We start from the raw sequence: 6,336 nt of genomic DNA on the forward strand, positions 1-6,336 counted from the left end.
AAACTGATCTTGTTCGGTCAATTAGATGGGTCCATAGCAGGGAGGATGTCTGGCATGGAATGCCCCATAATTCTGGGCATGGCATGGCTGACCAAGTGGAACCCACGGGTGGACTGGAGGATAGCAAAGCTTAGATTCCCAAAAAGGGAGTCAACCAAGGCATCAGCTCAGCCCCCAAAAGGGGAACCCCCAGACGAGAAAGCCATGGTAGGGGGAGAGAAGGAGCTACCTGAAATACCAGAGGAATATAGAGACTTGGCTGAGGTATTCAGTGAGGAAAGGTCCGATGAATTGCCACCTCATCGACCCACAGATTGTACGATAGAAATCAGACGGGGCGCAAAACTTCCCAAGCCTAGATTGAACTCCATGAGCCCGCAAGAATTGGAGGAAATGCAGAAATTCATAGATAAAAATTTAGAAAGGGGTTTCATTCAGCAGGCAAAGCCGAAAACTGCCACCCCTGTACTGTTTCGAGAAAAAAAGGATGGGACTCTTCGCTTCTGCATCGATTATAAATGCAATAAGCGAAAACAATCTATACCCTTTTCCCCTCATGAAAGGCATGTTATCCCACCTTTCAAAGGGGAAGATTTTCACAAAACTGGACTTAAGGGAAGCTTACTACCAAATCAGAATAAAGAAGGGGGATGAATGGAAGATAGCATTCAATTGCTCTTGGGGTGTTATCAATTTGGGGTTCTATCTTTTGGGCTGCAAGGAGCTCCTGTCATATTCATGCAATTGATAAATGATGTACTAAGGGAGCATCTGTACAAAGGGGTACTCATTTACCTGGATGACATCCTTATATTCACTGAGACCATGGACGAACATGTCAAACTGGTCAGAGCAGTCCTAAACAAACTACAGGCAGCTCACCTTTATACAAAACTTTCCAAGTGCGAATTCCATAAGGATAAAATTGACTATCTGGGATACTGCATATTTCCAAATGGCATAGAAATGAACCCCCGAGAAAGTCCGAGCCGTGTTAGATGGGCTCCGTCTAGGAAACAATTGCAGAGCTTCCTGGGATTCGCCAACTTTTATTGGCAATTTATTCCCTCCTTTGCCCAAATAGTGCTGCCAATTACGAACTTACTGAAAACCAGGGGGGAGGGAAAATTCAAGCCGAGCCAACCGTTAAAATGGACAGTGGAATGCCAAGCCACATTTGAGAGACTTAAAAAACTGTTTTCCGTAGAGCCGGTGCTAAGACATCTCGACAACAACAAGCCTTTTGTAATTCAGGCAGATGCCAGCGATGTAGCTGTAGGAGCTGTACTTTTGCAAGAAAACGATGAGGAGGCACTACAGCCATGCGCATACACATCAAAAAAACTCACCAAAATAGAACAGAGGTGGGCAGTCTGGGAAAAAGAGGCGTACGCAGTACAATGGGCTCTTCTCACTTGGTAGCACTTTTGGGAGGGGAACAGAATTCCTTTCCAAGTGTGGACTGACTACAAGAACCTGGAAGCACTGAAAATACCCAGGAAACTAACCCCTAAAGAAGCACAATGGTCACAACACTTTCACTATTTCAATTTCACATTGAAACACCTACCGGGGGGGGGGGAACTTCCTGGCAGATGAAGACCCAACAGACACCGTAATAACCCTGAGACGGACTGGCGTTATCAGCATTTTCCCACAACTGACTTAACACCTGGGGACTGGCCCATTCGAACTGACTGGATGAATTATTGGGGTGGGGTTTGCTTGGGACTCCTTTAACCTATTGATCTGAGTGGGAAACCCTCAGATCCTGTCTATTATGCTTGCTATCAGCATAAGTTCATTTTGTAAGAAACTGCTTCCACAAGTTCTGCTTTTTTAGGATGAGGTTTTGAGGTGGGCCCTGACATACAGTTATTCAAACATGTCAGATTAAAATTGAAGAGAATTAGGTGAAAAACAAATGAAGCTCAAGGATTAACTTTGGATCAAGCACAAACCTGCATTCTGACATAGTTGGCATTGAAATGAAACAGTATCTTTGTCAGGGGGAATTGTTTTGAGCTCGGCTGAGGTAGAGAAAGGATCAAAATGCCATATTTATATTATATTTCAGCTGTGTTCAAGTTAATTCCTTGCAGCCATTGATCATTACAGTTACTTACAGTTAACACCAAACATAACTTGAGGTGCATAGCTTCATGTAATCTGGCCACGGTTTATCTGCAGGTATGTGCAATGACATCCAGTATTTGCAAATCACCCATCCTTGGTTTATTTTTCAGTGTCCTTGTTGTATTACCTAATAAGATAATTTCTCCAGGTTGAAGTACTTTGTAGAGAAACGTCTAAGACAATAAAAAATGAAACAAGGATTCCTGTCTGGTTTAGTTTAATAGAAAGGAGTCATTGCACTAAATTCACTGATGTAGCTACTGGAAAATAAGTTCCACATTGATGGATGGCAGTTATAGAACTCAGTACAGGAGAGTCATTGAAATTATTAGGAGCAAAACTGTGAATTGCAAGGCGAAGGACTTCTGTGAGTAAATGAAATTGTGGGCTATGTCGTTGGACATGTATATGTCCAGAAGGGTCTCCCAAGGTAAACAGGCCATGATGGATACCCCAGACTAACACCGATCATATCTGCCAACCCTCATTGGACCAGCATGAATTATGGAATAGATTATGGTCTATTCCTTCCACATGCCAATACAACTTCAAAAACGCCCCTCTCTCAGGACCGTACTGGTTGGAAACATACAGAAGAGGGCTTTATCCTGCAGTGGATGGACAATGGCTAAAATGATGATGATATGTAACATTGGTATAACATTACTCTGGTGTAAGTAATATTGCAAAAGTATATTGGTAATTACAGTGCTTAAGCTGGGAATGGGAATGGACACTAGACAGAGCTATGTAGGAGAATAAGGTATATTTTTAGGCTGAAAAAACTAATTAGAATCTAATTACTCTTAGATCCAGGAAGAAAAGAGATAGGTTGAGATTTATATGAACTTATAAAGTTCATGCAGTGAATTCAGATGTCATATTAAACCATATTTTTTTTATTTTGGCTCAGTATACATTAAATGTTAAATCATAGCTTATGCATTAAAATGTTAAATCATAGCTTAACATGATACATTATTCATCTACATTAAAATATGTCAAATAAGATATTAAAATATAATTAGCTTTCTTGTTCTTCTATATTTATTAGTATAATGGTGCCCCTGTTGTATTTTTTTCTAAAAGCTCATTGCAGAAATTTAGTGTCACTTAATCTAATCCAAATTGATTAAATAATAATTTTTGTGTTTGTTTTTAGCCCAGATGGGATGGCAATAGTCAAATTTATTTCCTCTTTGTTACATGTTGTTTTTCCATTTTATTTTCCTAAAGGAAAATATTGTGCAGGATTGAATCTTGATAGTGATAGAAGATGCAAATAGAGTATATTCTAAATGAGTTTAGATGTCCAGGATTAAATTAATTACATCATAAGAAAGAATTTGGTGATGATATAGCCAAAAAGGAAGATGAAAGCACTATAAACTAGGATGTAGCAAGACAAAGTGAACATTGAAAGAGTTTAGTCTTAAGACATGATCAAGGGAGGATATGACAGCACTTTTCAAACACATGAAAGGATGTCAGAAATAGGCCATGTCTTGTTCTTCATCATTTTAGAACGGAATGTTAGAAACAACTTTAACAGTAAGAATGGTTTGAAAGTGAAACCAATTGCCCAGGAAGACATGTTGTTCTATATTGGATGTATTCAGATAGACATCTATTGGAAATACTCTACTCCCCGCTGTAATGGGATAGAAATTGATGATCCAAATGGTTCCTTTCAGCATATGATTCAATGTATAAACATATATTTGTGATTCAACATATAGAAAGGNTTCTCCCTGCTGTTGTTTAATGAAAAAATCCTCACTTTAAATCCAAAATTTGGTGGAATGAACAAAGACACGAAGAATATGTTGTGGGTGGCCCCTGGATAAATGTATATTGATTCCTATAAAATTCCAATTGCATAAAATGGAGAAAACTATCACTGGTGTTTAATAAACACTCTGTCTATGTATTTTATTCAAAGTATGTCCCTTTTCAGAAAAGTATAGTAGCAGCAATATGATATCCAGTCACTAAAAATAGAATAATAGAATATTAGGATAGTAATTGATCATTTATGCCATGAATTGAACCTCCTTGCTTATTCTTCATTCTGCCCTCTGAAATTATGAAGAACAAATTCTGTCAACTTTACCTGTGACTCTCTAATTGCTTGAAAATGTTATATCCCATCCTTCATCATTATTGTCCTTTTAAAATGGTATATAAACCCTATCCAACTGACCTCTCCTTAAAGGATCTACTTCCTTGTCTCCTAATCTTTCCTGGTGCCCTTGTTTGAACACATTCCGAATTGTTTCATACTGGTGTCCCAAACTGGACACTGTATGCAAAGTGCAATTCTAAAATCCAAAACAAGTATGAAGGATGCAAATATGAGCATTTGGCATTCACTCAACTGGAATCCTGTGATATTTCAATAGATTTATAATCACCAAGGACCCCTCATTTCAACCCCAAGCTATAAATATTCTTCTGTATTGGTTATGCCATACAGTTACTCCTCAACTTACAACCACAGTCGAGCCTAAAATTTATCTTGCTAAGCAAGACAGTTGTTAAGAGAGTTTGTCCCCATTTTACAACTTTTCGTGCCAGTTGTTAAATGAAACACTGTAACTAAATTAGTAACATGGTTGTTAAGTGATTCTGGCTTCCCCATTGATTTTGCTTGTTAGAAAGTCACAAAAGGTGATCACATGACCCCCAGACACTGCAACTATCATACATACTAATTGCCAAGCATCGCAAACGGTCACTAAACAAATGGTTGTAAGTCGAAGACTACCTGTATTATTTTGCCAATTTGGAGAACATTTGTGTTAATAAAAAAACTTTGGACAGAGCTCATCTCCACTTTTGGGTTGTTTCAAAGCCAACAGTGGTTCAATTGGATGTGCTAAGCTAGAAGTGCTGTTGATAGCAGTTTCTTTCTTTTCCAAAGCCTTTTCTAAACATTTAAGTTTAAATCAGCTGCATTATTATCTAAAAGATAACAATAACAGACACCACCTACATTTAAGTGTTCATGTGGAAAAGTGATGCTAGAAGCAGGACAATTTCAGCAATGGAACCCATTTTGAGGACAAGGGACCCTCCTGCCTCAGTTATTGCCTTCTTTTTATTTGATATGTTTCTGAATCAAGGATCTTATCTTGACTGTAGATGTTATGCTGCAGCCTTTGAATCAACAAGATATCTTAGTGCTTTGGTGGGATAAGTAAGCTCTACTATTAACAGCTTGTGTGAAGAACCCTACTACCCCTCTGAAACTAATTTTGAGAGAAATAAGGAGTCAATTGCTTTATTTTTCCTGCTCTCACCTTTTTTCCCTTGAAGAGAAAAAGTTTTTTGAAATAGGCAAATTTATTATTTTTTCCTTTGTGCAAAATCTTGATGGTTAGCTTCAAAAAATGCAGAATACCATAAGCAAATGGAAAACTCAATCACTGATGGCAATTGAGGATATAAATGAGTATTTTTACTTGAATACTTATTATTCCAAGCTATAACTATTCCCTGGAGATATTCTAATACAGTAATAGCAATAGCGCTTTGACTCATATATCTCCAAGTGATTTAGAGTCAGCATATGCCCCCAACAATCTGGGTCCTCATTTTACTGATCTCGGAAGGATGGAAATGTACCTAGAGATCAGAGTTTCTCCACTATCAAGCGTTCGATCAGTTGTGAAGTATATTGTAGTCTTTTCATATTATTATACAGATCTTTTCATGAGGGGCTTTGGGGGGGGGGAATCGGTAATCCTTGTCCTCTGCTGCCATCTTGTGGCACATTTCTCACATAATCTACGATTCAATTAACAAGATTTGAATTTGCCGCGCTGCAGTACTGACTCTTTGTAGGCGCGTAATTAATTTACATCTTTGTCCCCCGATAAACACGATAAAGATGGCGAAAGGTTCGCCATTTCACGCCTCCCGTGAGATAACTAAATCAGTCTTCCCAGAAAACCAAAAACATGCCTTGAAAATACTTTTAAAAATGATAAAACCTTAATATGCTATGCAATGCCAGGTCCGTGGTGAACAAGGCCCCCCTCATCCAAGATCTCATTCAAGAGGGGGGTGCGGACCTGGCAGGGATCACCGAGACCTGGCTGGGCACGGAAGGGGGTGTACCCCTCGTGGACATCTGCCCGCCGGGTTTCCAGGTATTTCATCAGCCAAGGACCCGGGGTAGGGGCGGTGGGGTAGCGG

Source organism: Protobothrops mucrosquamatus, unplaced genomic scaffold, assembly GCF_001527695.2.
Source record: "Protobothrops mucrosquamatus isolate PMUCROS unplaced genomic scaffold, P.Mucros_1.0 scaffold77, whole genome shotgun sequence".
Taxonomy (NCBI): Eukaryota; Metazoa; Chordata; class Lepidosauria; order Squamata; family Viperidae; genus Protobothrops; species Protobothrops mucrosquamatus.